Genomic DNA, 14300 nt, shown 5'->3' on the forward strand with positions numbered 1-14300 from the left:
TTTTTTTTCTAAAGGGGAATACAGGGAGAAACTAACAAACCTCCGTCACTTTTTGCAATGCCCTTATTGCTGGTCAATAACCCACCTATGTACCACGTGCAGGCTGCCAGCTGTCTGAAGAGGTGTGTGCGCTTTCTTCCCTTGCCTCGCTACAGGATATGTTTCATTTCATGAAGCTGGTACGCTGAAGTAAGAATTAGGAACTCACAGCTTTTATTTGTTTAATAATCATCAGCAACAAGCAACTTCATCAGTCTGGGCTGATGCTGTGGCAGGGTGCATCTGTGCTTTGGAATCAGCCTCACTGGTGTTTCTAATGTGATCCTGTACCCTAGTTGATGTCTCTTGCATTATTTCTCCTTTTTGCATTTAAGAGACTGTTTAAAAGAAAAGGGTTTATATGTTAAAAAAAAAAAAAATAATAATAATCACTTGTAACGAGTCACTTGTCCAGGCTTTCTATCCTTTTCATTTTTATAAGGCAAATAAAGTTGTAATGTATGTAAACAACACTTGGACTCTACGATAGTATTATTTTATGGCACTATGCCTGAAGGTCTTTAAGCCTTGCTGTTTTATAAATTCACTTTGGGTTTCTGTGGGGGGGAAAACTGCTGATATATTCAGTGAATCTAAGGGATTAAGGTGAGGAGGAAGCTAAGTCTCCTCAGCTGCGTGTTGGAGTTCTAGAAACACCAACAGGAGGATGTGAAAGATGTTAGGGAACAATCTGTTCTCTGTTACAGTTTTAGAGACCTCCAGTGAAAGAGGGCTTTTTTTGTTTCTGCACACCCTGAGGAATGCACTCTTGTATAGGTGGGGTACCTTTGAATGCTTTTAACAGCTTAATCAGTGCATAAACAAAACCACCCCAAAGGCTGCTTTGTTAGTGGAACAACAGTGCTTGTGTGGTATGCCTTTCTGGCTAGGTCTAAGCAGGGGTTTTCTGGAGGCCTTTTTGCATTTTTGGTGGTAGCCCTGTGAACTCAGAGAATACCCCCGCTGCGTTCCTTGCTCTTCGGTCTTGTCACTGGTCAGTGCTGTGAAAGCCTTGTCTACAAGAGCATTTGCTCATACCTTTTTAAGGTTTGACACGTATGTCTCTTCTTGGCAGTTTGCAGGGGTACTTTTCTTTCTGTTAGGTTGAGATTTTACAGCGTTGTTCACAGCAGTGCACACCAGCGTAAGCTGGCGCTTGTGGCGAGGATGCCTTGTGGGCAAGCTGCGAGCGTTAGGCTACAGCCTTAGCACTGCGGGCTGCTGCCGGGTTAGACTTGTGTGCTGGGAGCAACTGGACGTGTTTCACGGCTTCTGGAGAAGCTAAGTGTTCAGTTCCCCAGGGTGAATTTCCTTGATTAGCTGTCAGACTCTTTAACTTTCCAAAAGCTGGTTCTTATCTGATAATACAAAACGGAGCCTGACTGTTCAGGTTGGTGCTGGGAAGCAAGGAAGACTCCCTGTTCCTGCTTGTGCTGCGAAGAAGCTGGGCACCCGAGGTATGTGGCTTATGAAATGCTTCTGAGAATTGTCTGAATGTGGTTTGTTTCCCTGCAGAGCATCAGGCCGTGTGGTGGATTCTGGACCTGCTGCTACATTTCAAACATTATCTCAGAGGTTAGAAGAATCTAAATTCCTGTAATGCAAATGTATGGCTCTAGTGCCTTCACACTGCTTACAGCTGGCTTGCGTTGTTTGCAAGGCCAGCAGAAGCACAGAGGGACCACTACAACCTCTGCATCCAAACCCCTAGTAGAGAACAATGCACCAAAACGTTGGTGTGGTGTTCCTCGTGAATAGCCCTGCTCATGCACTGATATTTATTTATTCATTTTTAAGGTCTCAGCCTGGGTTTTCTGTGGTTGATTAAAATTGGCCTTGCCTTTTTTTCACGTAAAGCAACTTGACGTTTGTTAGCTGGGACAGCTAAAGTGTGCGTACATGTGCTCTCCTTTCATTGCAGCTGTAAGCTAGAGATATTTTCTGAGGGGTTTTGGGGCCATTTTTTGATGTGGAGCAGTTTGAACTGTGCAGGGATTTTCGGTGTGTCCAAGTGATTTCTAAATACTCTGAGCCACTGGTTAGCAGTGACATTAACTCTGTGTTAGGAGGAGTTCTGAGCAGTTCAGGAATGAAGTTGTTGGAGCAAAGAGAGGAGCATTGGCACAAGCAAACCAAACAAATGAAGACGCTAGCTAAAGTATGCTGCAAACTGAAAAGTGGGAAGGGATTTGTTTTTAAAGGACTTAGTTCTTTTACAGCCGCTTTGAACAAGAGCCGAGGAAGAAGATGACAGGACTTGTGATGCTCATCTAAGCATTTTGCAGCTGACAGCATTTCTTTCAGAGTAACTCCCATGGCATAAAGAGCTAAGTACCAGGCTGGCGTAACTGCTCAAGATGGGCAGGGTGACAGCTGGCCACTCTTTTGCTATGCACGTGCAGTCTTTCATCTTATGGAGAGCTTTCTGTGCTGTAAAATGAGGACAGGAATCATCATCTCCCCTTTTTTACCATCATCTCTTGTGTTCAAAAGCCTATGTCCTTGCATAGGTTTATCGCACTACAATATTTCGTGCAACAGAAGGTTGGCTTGTGAGTGTCTGGACAGAAACGGAGTGCTTTTTCCTTTTAATGTATATGATGGTGGATTGCTAAAGACGCTTCACTGACATTTGTACCTTCCAGTTAGTGAAGCACAGTGTGAAGACCAGAGGAAGAGCTAAAAGCAGGGAGATCCTGTTGTGTTAGTAGTGATGGTGACCTTTCTACTGCTGTGATCCTGGGAGACCCATCTGCTGCTTACTGCTGGATTAAGGTTGCTATACGTGGACAGAACATATTCCAGTCTTGCTGTATCTCACAAGCTCTTATTTAAAGAAATTATTCTACTGTGTAATGTTACTCTTTACAAGTCTGAAGTAAGCATTTTAGCAAAACTGAGTGCTCATTCACTGGCCTCGACAGCCCACAGAAACCTGGTGCTTTGCAAGTGTTTTCTGTTCCACAGAACTCCCGTTTCCCTTATTTTTTTGGACTGTTTCCCAGTATTGCCGTTTCATGCTCTCCACATCCAGCGGTGAGGTAACACAGCGTGCCTTTGTCCCCGCTCAGACGGTGCCGTTTTGGAGTGGGAATCGGTGGGAGGAAGTGGGCGGCTGGTGCTTGCAGGCCCCAGGAGGAACGGGGCAAAATGGTCCCCATTGATGGGGCCCTGCTAGTGAATACCTTCCCAGGTCTCTCACTGCTTGATTTTTCTTGGCTCTGTGAATCGCTTGAGTTGCTGAAAGCTGCTGGCTCTCAGTGCTCAAGGGTGTTTTGCGTGGTTGAGCCTGAGGTACCTCAGGCGGCTTCCTCGCCATCTTGGGGCTGCTTGTCCCCCTGCAGCCCATCCAGGCTGGTCCTGTGTCGATCAAGCTTTTGTGGCAGAAGGCTTGTGTCCTGTGGTGAATAGTTTGAGCTGGCATGGCAAAAGATGATTTCAAAGACAGAGCAGCCCTCAGGTGTGACTGAGCAAGGGTGCCTTGGCTGCCTTCTGCGCCATCTGGCCTCTGGGCATGGAGAAGGGGAATGTGGTGCTGTGGGGTTCGTGCTGTGCTATGCTCAGGGTTTGCTTTCCTCTGGTTGCTTTAGGGCTGTCTTGCTACGAGGTAAACCGTCAAGTATTCTTGCTGGACTTGGGTAGTTCTCAAGGTCCTGTTTAGTTTCACTTGGGAATTGTGAATGTATTATAAAGCTTGCAGCAGAAAGGGGGAGGATTTCCTCTCTCCCTGTTAAAAATAGCCTGTAGCCTAAGGAGGAATCAGAATTCCCAGAAGCTTGACTCAATGTGCTGGGCAAAACTCATCCTGCTGCAGGCTTGCTTGTGGCCTCCCAGGGGGAATGGGTTTTGTACAGCCTCTAGCAGACTAAAGGCCACGGGGAGAGTTGCTGCAGGGGGGAAAGTGGGAGAGAAATAGCCTATAAAAACCAGCTGCAGTTGACTCTGAAATAATTTCTCTGATAGTCTGGGAAGTTAGTCTCTGGTATTTGAGGCTAAAGACTAGTTAGTGCCTGGGGCTGGTGTCCTCTTTGGAAAAGGATGTGTAACATATATCTTAGTGTATTAGACTTCAATAGTTGGAGATGCTCCCTGCAGGCCTGTGGTGCTTACAGGAGGCAGGAGCTGCAAGGGAGCCAGCCTAGCCAAAGGCTGTTCCGGAGCTGCAGTGTTCCTAGCAGCAGCACCCTGTTGCAGCTCTTCCCAGATTAATTAGCGGTGTTTAATAATGAACAGTGCTCCCCATGATGGTAGCGGTACTCCTGCAGCAGGTACTGGTTCCCCACAGTGTATCCAGTCCTTGATCCCTTATGGGAGAACAAGCTTGAGCCTGTTTCCTCTGCACAAGCTGTATTTCAACAAATAGGTGAGATGATGTCAAAGCAGAAATGCAATTCTTATGCATTTTGCTTGGTGTGTAATGCATACCTGGCTCTAGTTCTTGTAGTAAGTCTCACTGAACAGGGTAACTTACATGAGTATGCTGTTACCGTGTTGGAGAACATCATTGTTCTCCAATACAATTGAGAACTCATGGTTCAGTAAAGACTTGGCTCTATTTAAGTCAAGTCTTTTCTTATTACTTTACAACTCTCTTTCTTTTTTAGTGATTCTACTGTTTCAGACCATGGGGAATGAAAACATTCGAAATACGAACTGCAGTCCTCTCACCAGTTACCATAGAAATCTAAATAAAGAGTGCTTTGCAAATAGTGTAAATATAGCACTTTAACAGCTCTCACTTTCTTAAAAAGACATGCCACTGCTCAGATTTCTGTAGGAGTGGATCAGGTAAGGGCCATTGCATGTATTCAGAATAAAAGTGCTGTAGAAATGCTGCGTTAACACTATTTGCAAAGTATTTTCAATATTAGAAAACTTTTCTGTTTCTGATTTTCATATCAGTTTGCTGTTGAGATTAGCAGTGATAAAAGAGACCAGAAAGGATGCTTTGTGCTCTTTTATAGAGTTGCAAAGCACTCAAGATTGTGTGGATTGTGAATGAGTCACTTACAGAGCTGGTCCTGTAGTTCCAGTGGGAAATGAGACCTGGTGACATGCAGAGGAGCTTAAAATTGCAGCCAGAAATTCAGGATATTAGAAGCCTGGAAGTGCCTGCTTTTCTGGGCACCTCTCAGACCCTCCCCTGCTCTCACAGCACTCGTTGTACAGCTCCAGAGGGGAAAAAGGAGGGAGTTGAATTTGGATTTGGGCTGCTTTGTGCTCTGCAAGTGGCATGGCAGTCCTCAGTCTGATCTGATCTCAGACACGCTGGCTTGTGACCCAGCATTGTTAGGAGAGGAGAGCTGCGCCAGGTTTTCCCCCTGCCCTGAGGAACACGTGTGGTGCGTGTCTCCTCTGGTGGGAACTGCTGTGTGCTCAGAAGTGCTGCGAGAAGATTTGCTGCAAGAGCAAATCCTGTCCATCTACCTGTGGCAGCGTGGTATTCTCATCACTTTTCATTGTTATCAAAGTAAATATGAAGGCGTTTTCTGAAAGCAGTCACTGATTTCAGCAGTCTTCATGTGCTTTCAGTCATCTGATATCATGTAAATCACTTTCATATTCCATTGATTTTTTTTTTCTTTTTTCCTAGGGCTGTCTGGATGGTAGTAGGAACCTCCTTGTAGAAAGGCAGCTAAGCATGTAAGAATTTTAAATGAGTTTCCATCTGGTGTTGTTTTTGGCTTTGTAACAGGAATAAAAATGTTTTGCATTTTTACAAAGTGGAGGATTTTTTTTTTTTTACCCTCCTGATAATTAAAAATTGGATCTGAAAAGCAAAATGGAAATTTACTGATTTGCAGAGCTAGATAACTGAGCTGTGCCCTTACACTAGCACACAGCTGGGAGTCCAAAAAGCATCTGCACCATATGATGGATGGGCAAATGTGGCTTTTTTTTTTATATATAGAAAAATCAGAGCTGATACAGCTTTTTGCTGCTCTCTGAGCAGTGTGGAGGTACTCCTAAGATGCTGTGCTCTTGCAAGCTTCTTAATTAGCTTTACCAGTCATCTCTAATTAAAACAAATTACAGTTCCTAGGTCTACATCAGGTTCAAGTGTTAGGTCGGATAATTCTGTGCAGTGCTTCCTTGGGTGTTGACGCTTCCATTGCTACTTAACACCCTGGCATAGGTTTGGAGAAAACCAGGCAGTAATTCTGGACTGGCAGGGTATTGATGCTTTCTGGAATTCCTTCCTTTTTTTTATTTTTTTTTCTTTTTGCAGCTTGTGCTCATCACCTTGTCCTAGCAACTCTGTCTGGATGAAGTGGTTGGGACTTCTTGTCTGGGGAGAGACAAGGCTTTTGCAGGGTGTTTGTTTGTTTGTTTGTTTTTTTCCAGTTTTGCTGCATTTGTCCTGTGGTCCAGAAAAGCAGACACCTTTCTAATGAGTGGGGTGATATTGCATAAGGACAAATGGGAGATGATGACTAATTTTTCTACATTTGTTTTATAACTTGACACTGGGAAGGTTTAATTGAGCAGGATTTCAGCAGGCTTCAAAATTCACTTTGGCTGTGCTTTGTCTGAATGCTTTTTCCATCGCTCTTCCTTCAAACTGTTTTCTTCCCTTTCTGATCCTGTTTTATGGTTCCAGAGGCTTCAGGTTGCTTCAAAGGCTCAGGTAAGGCCAAAACCTGGCTCTTGTATTTATCCTGATGCCTGCACTGTGCTCTCCCCTTGAAGATTGTCAGCCCTGTAGGCATAAGTCACAGGGCTGAGATCCTTGCTTTTTGAGGGCAAAAGGATCTGGGGGACATTTTCTTTTTTAACAGGATGCAATTGGTGGTGTTTTGAGTCCATCTTCTTGACATTCTGCCAAAAGAGAAATAGTTGTTTCACTTGCAATTTTACCCAACCTCTGTGATGAGGAAGAAGCTGATCTGAACTCCGCTGTGTTTTTTTAATTGATCTACAATTACACTTTTTTTTTCTTGTCCTGCTCTCTAAAACAGCCAGCTCAGTAAATCTAGCAGCTATTACAGTAGTTGCCTAGTGGCTGTGTTTTTAAATGCTTGCAAAAAATAGTAGATGGTAGAATTGAGCTAAGCACTTCTCTCCTTAGATCTGTGCTAATATGGGGTTGCACTTCTTTTCCTCCACCAAGTCATCAAAATTGAAGGCAGTTCTCATTAAAGATTAACGTGATAAAGAAAAGTTGAATTTAGATATAACGCTGCCAACTAATTACAGGCTAGCACTTGTGCACTAATATAAATCTTGCTTGTTTATATGTTTAATTGCATTTGAAATAATCTCAGCTATAAACTACTATTTTTTTTATTTTTTTTACTTAAGGCCTGCACGTGGCGTTTGTTGGTCTGCGTGTAGCTAGTGGCTATTTTTCTTTCCCTCCACACAATAAAGGAATTTAACATTTAATATTTAATACATTTACTATTTATTTTTCAGTTTCTTCTTCAGTTATCTAAGATCAAATGTTTCTGAGGTCAGGGGCTCTGCCTGTTTCTCTCTTCAAAGGAACTGAGATTCGCAAAACAGTGCAGAAGTGCTAAGCCAAAGGCTGGAGAACAAAGATGAACATTTTAAGTCCCCAGCTTCTGACTTAAATGAAAGGAGGGAGGTCAATGCAAGCTCTGCCTCCAAAACTCATGAGCCGTGTCCATGAGAAACACAGAACTGACTTAACGTGATGCTGAGGAATGGGGAGGTGGAGTTGTGCTGCCTTCCGAGATACAATACCATTTTTTTCCTGTATTTGTTTCTTTTTTAATTATTATAAATTGAAGTGTTACGTGCAATCACTGAACTATGCAGCCACTTGGTTGTAAGAAGTGCACGTGGTTGTGCAAGCTGTGCGGTTCTGAGCGCTGCAGAAATAAGGGCTTCCACTGAAATGCTTCAACTTTAATTACAAAGAGAGAGAGAGTGAGTGCATATTGGTACAGAAGGCTCTCTGGGAAAGGAGTTCTCACAGAATTAAGAACATCCTTTTAGCCAAATACCTTTGTGTGGGAGGAAAACTAATGTTATAGCAAAGCTGGTAGGTTACTGCTGAAAGGGGCTATCCTTATTTTATTTATTTATTCTTATTTCCCTGTGCACGTTGTGTGATGTGGCCCTGCCTCCTTGTTTCTGCCAGCGCTGGCACTTTTTTTTTGATTCAACGCTAGGAATTAAATACACCATCAGGGTTTGTCCTACTCCTTATCCCTTGGGGTTCTGGTGGCTTATTTCCCTGTGTAGGACCCTGTACAATGAAATGGATACAGAAGCTCATACAATTCTTTCACTGGGCACAGCTGCTTCAGATTTGGGGTGCATTGGATTTCATTTTTTCAGAAATATCACGAGTTTCTTGGGATGCTGCAAGAGTGGTCTGTCAGGGCTCCTGAGAGCTGGAATTGAGCAAAGACATTGAAATGCAATGGATGCTCATCTCGTACGCTTTGCAGTAGGTAAAAAGGAAGCTTTTTGCCCTTGAATCCTTAGTGTCTTGCAGCGTATTGCTGCTGCTCGTGATCTGTGCTGCTGGGTGGCTGGTAGCCCTGCTGTGTTTCACACCTGTGCCGCTGGTGTGGATTCCCAGAGGTACCCAGAGCAGCCGGGTTTGCCTTCAGTGCCTCCTACCTGCGTCCCTGTCAGGAAGAGAAATCTGCTCTGTGCACCTAACCCCCTCTGTGCACCTAACCCCCTCCCCAGCAGCAAAGTGGCTATCGAGCCTTTTTCACTGAAGCTGTTTACTTTGTCAGAGGAAGACAAATACACGCTGATTACCACCACGCTGATTGCACTGTGCCATTCCCTCAGTCACTGTAAATTGCAGCAGTTCTCTCCCACCACCAGCTCAAGGACCTTTGGTACCAGACTGGCCCTGAGTGTTGCAGACATCAAATATGTACTTGTTACTGCAGAAATCTGCCAGAAAAGAAAGTGTTGCAAAATGTGGATGGATTTTGAGAATCAATGTTACTAAAGCTTCTCTTGTGCAAGGGCCAGGCGTGAGTGTAAGCTTTTGTGCTGTGCAGTGCTGTGGCTGCTGTCAGCTCTGAATCAATCACTGCATTTGACAGCACTTCTGCAGCCAGCTCTCGCAGCTGTAAGACTTGTGCAACTGCAGCAGTGTTGTACAGGTTTTTCAGATGGTCTAAGTAAATGCATCTTCGTGGTTTTATTTAGTTCTTGCAGATGTTGTCCTGAAAGGCCCTGGTTATATCCTGTAGGACGCTGCGCATCGCTTCCTGGAATTGCTGAGGGAAGATTGTGATTCTTGATGTCTTAACAATTGATCAGGATTCAGCAATTTTTCCGGACCTAAAGCAAGAAGTTGAGCTAATTTGCTGTGTGTTTGCCCACAGCTTGAGCATAACCCAGTAAGGATTTGAGGATCAAACTGCCCCGTCCTCAGACATCTGGCTGCTGGGAATGGCTTCTGTCGATTGCAGTGCTCACACTAATGAGCTGGTGCAGCAGTTTCTTGAAACACGTGCCCTGTAAGGGAGGTGGAAGCTTCTTACACTCTTCAGTCATAGGCTGTGGTACGTGTTACTCCTCAGCCTGCAGTTTTGCTCAGTCTCCAGTTTATTGTTGTTACCAGTCGTTCCACCAAACAGCAGCTAAATGGGCCGCTTGGGAAGAGCTGCTCTTGTTGCAACCATTTATAGGCACCTGGGTTTGCTGTGAGTAAAATTAATGGAAGCTTTGTGCTCCACTCAAATGGAGCCAAATTTATTACCTCCTAACCTTCCAAGGGATACAAGTAAAACTGCACATAAATTACACACTAATTAGGGCTTCATGATAAAACAAAACAATCTTTATATAGCTTTTTTTGATATAAAGTGCCTTACCTGGACCTGAAATGAAGGAAACCTTAAGAACAAAAAATGTGTAGCTTATGTTTACTAATGATATCTACTTGTGTGTTGTGTTTTATCAGTGGATCTGGAGATGTCATGTGGGCTTCCAGCAGCTTATCTCGTCCTGTAAGTTAGGGGTTAAGAGCACCAGAAGCTGTGCATTTCTAGGCAGCAAGTCGCATTACAGGGGGAGGTGACAGCAGGCATTTGGCTCAGCTTCCCTGCCTTGTGGGCAGGTCTGGCTGAAGTCCTGAAGATGCTTCTGATCTTGCAGGGGTTTGGTGTGAGAGTTGTCAGTCTGCGGCTCCTCTGACTGCCTGCTGAGGCTTTCTTGCTTGTGAGCAGTAGGTGCCTTTGTTTTTCTGTGGCTTGTACCATATCCCATTTGCTTGGTTATCACTTTGTTGTACCCTGCTGTTGTCCTCTGGGTGGAAAATTGTGGAGAGAACTCAATTCTGTTTCTTATGTACAGGGCAAATCTAAATGGAGGGTCCATAAGCAGTGTCCAAAAGAGTTATTTAAAGGATGTTAGGTGTTATCTCTTCCAGATTGTCTTATCACATCTGTCAAGAAGCCACAGGTGCTATTTGTGGTGCTTGTGTGTTTTAGTAGGCGTCTTGCCCATTTGACAGCAAGCATGGACAGTTTGTACAAGGCTACTCTCACTGTTAATAGTGAAAGAAAATCCTTGGTCTTCCAGTTCTGAGCTCTCACTTTGTGTTTGGCCTCAGTTACCATTTTTCATTGACCTAATATTTAAAGAAATCTCTTGAAGTGGTACTAGTTCAGCTGGATCCAAAAAGAAGTTTAGGTGCCTGTAAGTACCCGGCAGTTGCAGCTAACTAGTAGGAGCACAGCTTGCACAGCTGCACGGTTGTAGATATTTACCTCCCGCTGTACTTGAGAGCAGTTCAGCTTAAGGAAGGCTGAGGCTTGCAGGAATTACCATGTCCTCCCTTTATGTTTGGGGAGATTAAAGGAAATGTATTATTGCTGTTAAACTGCGTCTCTGAAGAAACAACGGAGTCTTTAGAAACAAATTTTAAGTGCAAAAGAAGAGTTTGATCTTCTCGTGCTCTCAGGTGAAATAAATTCAATTGTTTTAAGACCTCTATAGTAGCTCTCTTTTTTTTTCCCAACTGTAACCACTGTTCCCATGTTTCCTCACTGAAACCATGTTTTGTCTTCAACAGTTATTTGCAAAGAAACCGCATTTGTTGTAAATGTTGTAAATTTGTTGTAAACAAAGGCAGTAGAGTATCTTAATTTTTTCTGGTGCCTCATATCTTCATCAGGAAGAGAGGGGCTTTTTCTAAGTTGGGATAGATGACACCATCAGTTGTGTTTTGTGCAATTTGTTAATTTCCAAGTAACAGTTGTACCTTCTTAATGGAAAACCGTAGATGACAAAATTTCTAGTTGACATTTTAAACATGACCTCGTAGCTGGAGAGGAAACATGGCATGTTTGGAAAAAGCATGCCGATGCACTGTGTTTCTGAGCAGATGCCTCCTGTTTCAATGTAGGTTAAACTCTCCAAGAACAAGTTTTGAAACAGGTTTTGTACTGAGATTTCGCCTTGTGTTTTACTTTATATCCATGGTTCTTGGAAGATGCAGCACAACATACAGTCTAGTCTGTGACTGTGGCAGCGAGCCCCCATGTCAGCAGTGCAGAGTATCTATAATATCTATGGTAATTGGCAGCTCTGACAGAAAAAAAACACGAAATAGATGGCATGATTTTTAGTCCTCTGTGAATTCTAATTCTTATTTTCCTGTTGAATGACCTACAATTTCTTGTTTTTTTTTTTTCCCCTATGTTTTTGACCCTAACAAAGTGATTAATACGTGGGTTGCTGGTGGCTAGACTACCTACAGTATAAGAACAGTTTGGCTTGTAACTTGTTGAATGGCACTGGGGCTTAAAAAGGCTAGAAAACTGCAACCTTGGCCAGTGAGAGTGCCTGGCGTCACGTCTGGCAAATGAGCTGGCTGGGAGTGAACTTCGCAGGAACTGCGGAGAACAGCCCAACTTGAAGAAAACCAAGAACGTCACTTTCTTTAAAAGGTATCCCTTCAGAAGTCTTCTAGACTATTGCAAAGTCAGCAATAATCTGCCCCAAAATTACTGAAGAAAGGTAATGTTTTGGGTCATTTTTCACCGCTATCTTCTCTTGCTACCCTGGCAAGGCGTGCTTTTGTCTGGGCACTTCATCCGCTACCGAGTGCAGAGATGGGAGTGCTGCTCTCTGCCTCACCTGCAACAGAGGTAACGTGCCAGATGACTCACTTCATATTTATTTCCTCTCCTGGGGCCTGTTTTATTTAAGCCATCAAAATAGAAATCTTTGCTTGGCTTACACAAAGCAGAGTCACTTCCTTTCCTAGCTGTCAGGATTCACAGAATTAGCCTAGTTACGTTTTTGGGCCATTACAAACCTGCTAGTGAAAAAGAAGGCAAGTGCTTGTGTGGTGTGTGTATTTTTTTTTATTTTTATTTTTTAACTGTTCTTTTCATTGTGAATTTCTTGCACAGAAGTGGGAAGAGAAGCTGCTGCTGCTTCTGCTTTTTGGTCTGTCTACTCTCCAAGTGCTTTTTCAGCCTGAGGCAAGCTGCTGTGGCCGACCTACATTAGATGTGAGGTGGGCTGCTGTGTCCTCAGCTGAGGCTTAAGGTTTAATCGTAGAGCAGAGTGCTTGTCCTGGAGTAGTTATGGATTATTTTCTAACTGGAAATAGGCTCGATATTTTATTTCTTTTAATATTCTGTTTTGAAGTTAGAATCACAGAATCACAGAACTTCTAGGTTAGAAGAGACCTCAAGATCATCGAGTCCAACCTCTGACCTAACACTAACAGTCCCCACTAAACCATATCCCTAAGCTTCCTCTAGAAGCAGAGGCAGAAGCAGGATTAATTAGAAGGATGGTCAGTAGCACCCCAGGGGGCAGGTGGCAGATGGCTCCTGGCAGGAATGTCCTGAGAACATGAAGGTGTTCTCTCAAACCAGGTTTTTAAACACACATCTATCTCGGTGTGTTATATGTAGGGTCTGTTGTGGGTTTTTTAAATCCATTTAGTGCATTGACTTCTCTACAGATTTGATAGCTTGTGTGCACAGAATTGAAAAGAAATGTAACAAACACCACTGGTGTTAGTGGTGGAAGCAACGGGCAGAACCCACTGGTTTCACTAGGCACAGATTTTGTCTGCTAATTGCTGCTGCAAAGAGGTTCCTCCTCTGGCTTGTACCAAAGCACTCTGCGCTGATTTGAGACCATGCTTAAATCAGTGTGATGGAAAATCCCTCTGCCAGTAGTGCTTTTTAATTCCCTCGGGAAGGGATGCAGAACTCCCTGGTCTCTGTTATGTTTTTTAATCTTTGGCTGTCTTTGAACTGCAGTGTTGGTGCCTTCATCAACTTTATCTACATTTTGACTCTAATACTGTAGGGACTGTTGCATCAGCTATTCAACTTGCAGTAGCACTGTCACCTCTTTGCCAGGTAAGCATTTTTCTGACCAGGTATCCAGTGTACAGGGACTCCTGTGATGCTTCTCTAAGCAAAACCCCATTGCTGCCTGCTGCACTCCACCTCCTGCACCTGCTGAAGACCGCAGGACTTCTGGGCATTGCCCAGCTGATGCTTCTGACATAAGGTCTCTCTCTAACAAATGCTTCTTTGCAGCTTGTTACCACGGGCTGTGCATGCTAGTTTCTTTTGGAGGGCTTTTGCTCTTTTGCTTAGGCAGATGTTGGGGTCACCCTTCCCGTGTGAGCAGGGCTGTCTGTGGCAGCTGCTGTGTCCTCCGTCTGGACCTTCAGAGGACGAGGACCTGTTCTGCTGTGCTGAAGTTAGGTCAGGTTCCTCACTGCCTTTCTCTGAACGCTGTCTGGTATTTATTCAAGCCCCTCTGTGTGTTCCTGTGAGCTTCGGGGAAGGCTGCAGTGAGAATCCCCCCTGCAGTTCATTAAATCACTAATGAATGATGGAAGCGCGGTTGGCCAGGATGTGAGTCAGGCGCGGTGGTGAGGTTACGTGTGTCATCTGAGTCACTGTGCTGATGCTGCTCTTGGCCTGTCCCTGGCGTTAGGTCTGACATCTTTCAGTAAGGTTTAAAGGCGTGGTGAAAGATTACGGGCACGGTTTCACATCGCTTCAGCCTGCTCCAAAGTCAGCGTTACGGCTGTTACCGACAGCAGCTGGTGAAGGCTGTCCCTGTTCTTCACGCTGCTACAGCACACCTGCTCCTTGTCCCTTGCACCCTCGTGGCCTCCTGTACAAGCTGAGTGGTTTGATGACCCAGCTGAAAACTAACCCCTCAGAGAAGAGGAGAGCTTTTGGTCTTGCCCAACGTGGATCCAACCCATCATGGGAGCCCTGGAGCCAGCACAAGTCGGGAGGTTGACCCTTAAGAAACTATTGGATTCCTGC

At 44.3% G+C, this 14300-nt stretch overlaps 1 protein-coding gene across 13 annotated transcripts in view; it reads left to right on the top strand.

Annotated features, from left to right (window-relative positions):
* The window catches only part of APBB2 (amyloid beta precursor protein binding family B member 2), a 158458-nt gene that overhangs the window by 24065 nt on the left and 120093 nt on the right, over positions 1-14300 (top strand). Inside the window, exon 1 of one of the 13 annotated variants that reach the window (XM_082759983.1) lies at positions 1593-1614. The exons of the other annotated variants lie outside the window; for them this stretch is intronic. The gene's annotated coding sequence lies outside the window, so the exon portion shown is untranslated. Of the gene's footprint in view, positions 1-1592; positions 1615-14300 lie in introns of those variants that run through there. 13 annotated transcript variants of the gene reach the window in all.

This window comes from Aythya marila (assembly GCF_965140915.1).
Source record: "Aythya marila genome assembly, chromosome: 4".
NCBI lineage: Eukaryota > Metazoa > Chordata > Aves > Anseriformes > Anatidae > Aythya > Aythya marila.